The sequence below is a fragment of the Seriola lalandi genome, unplaced genomic scaffold (assembly GCF_002814215.2).
Source record: "Seriola lalandi dorsalis isolate HSWRI2012SDOR001 ecotype SW California unplaced genomic scaffold, Sedor1 jcf7180002054736, whole genome shotgun sequence".
Classification (NCBI taxonomy): domain Eukaryota; kingdom Metazoa; phylum Chordata; class Actinopteri; order Carangiformes; family Carangidae; genus Seriola; species Seriola lalandi.
The window spans coordinates 2,730,651-2,731,831 of NW_019525289.1; the positions used below are offsets into that span (position 1 = coordinate 2,730,651).

General features: G+C 28.9%; 1 protein-coding gene across 1 annotated transcript in view; it reads right to left on the reverse strand.

Moving 5' to 3' along the window:
* Positions 1 to 1,181, reverse strand: part of LOC111668430 (cathepsin K-like) — a 9,348-nt gene that overhangs the window by 1,404 nt on the left and 6,763 nt on the right. The window lies entirely within an intron of this gene.

Consider the following 1,181-nt stretch of genomic DNA (forward strand, 5'->3'; position numbering starts at 1 on the left):
AGTAAGGCAAAAAAATGCCAAAAAAAGTCATATTATAGTAGAGCATAAAAATGGCAAAAAACGTCATAGTATAGTCAGGCACAAAACGTCACAGTATAGTAAGGCATAAAAATGCCAAAAAAATACATATTATAGTAGAACATAAAAATGTCAGAAAACGTCATAGTATTGTATGGCATAAAATTTCAAAAAACGTCATAGTATAATAATGCATAAAAATGGCAAAAAACGTCATAGTATAGTCAGGCACAAAACGTCACAGTATAGTAAGGCAAAAAAAATGCCAAAAAAAGTCATATTATAGCAGAGCATAAAAATGTCAAAAAATGTCATAGTATTGCATGGCATAAAATTTCAAAAAAACATCGTAGTATAATACGGCATAAAAATGGCAAAAAACGTCATAGTATAGTATGGCATAAAATTTCAAAAAATGTCATAGTATACTAAGGCATAAAAATGGCAAAAAAACGTCATAGTATAGTCAGGCACAAAACGTCACAGTATAGTAAGGCATAAAAATGACAAAAACTTCATTGTGTACTATTGTGTAAAAATGTCAAAAAACGTCATAGTATAGTATGCCATAAAATTTCAAAAAACGTCATAGTATAGTAAGGCATAAAAATGCCAAAAAAAGTCATATTATAGTAGAGCATAAAAATGGCAAAAAACGTCATAGTATTGTATGGCATAAAATTTCAAAAAATGTCATAGTATACTAAAGCATTAAAATGACAAAAAAACGTCATAGTATAGTCAGGCACAAAACGTAACAGTATAGTAAGGCATAAAAATGCCAAAAAAAGTCATATTCTAGTAGAGCATAAAAATGGCAAAAAACGCCATAGTATAGTCAGGCACAAAACGTCACAGTATAGTAAGGCATAAAAATGCCAAAAAAATACATATTATAGTAGAGCATAAAAATGTCAGAAAACGTCATAGTATTGTATGGCATAAAATTTCAAAAAACGTCATAGTATAATAAGGCATAAAAATGGTAAAAGACGTATAGTATGGCATAAAATTTCAAAAAATGTCATAGTATACTAAGGCATAAAAATGACAAAAAAATGTCATAGTATAGTCAGGCACAAAACGTCACAGTATAGTAAGGCATAAAAATGTCAAAAAACATCATAGTTTAGGATGGCGCAAAAATGTCACAGCATATAAAA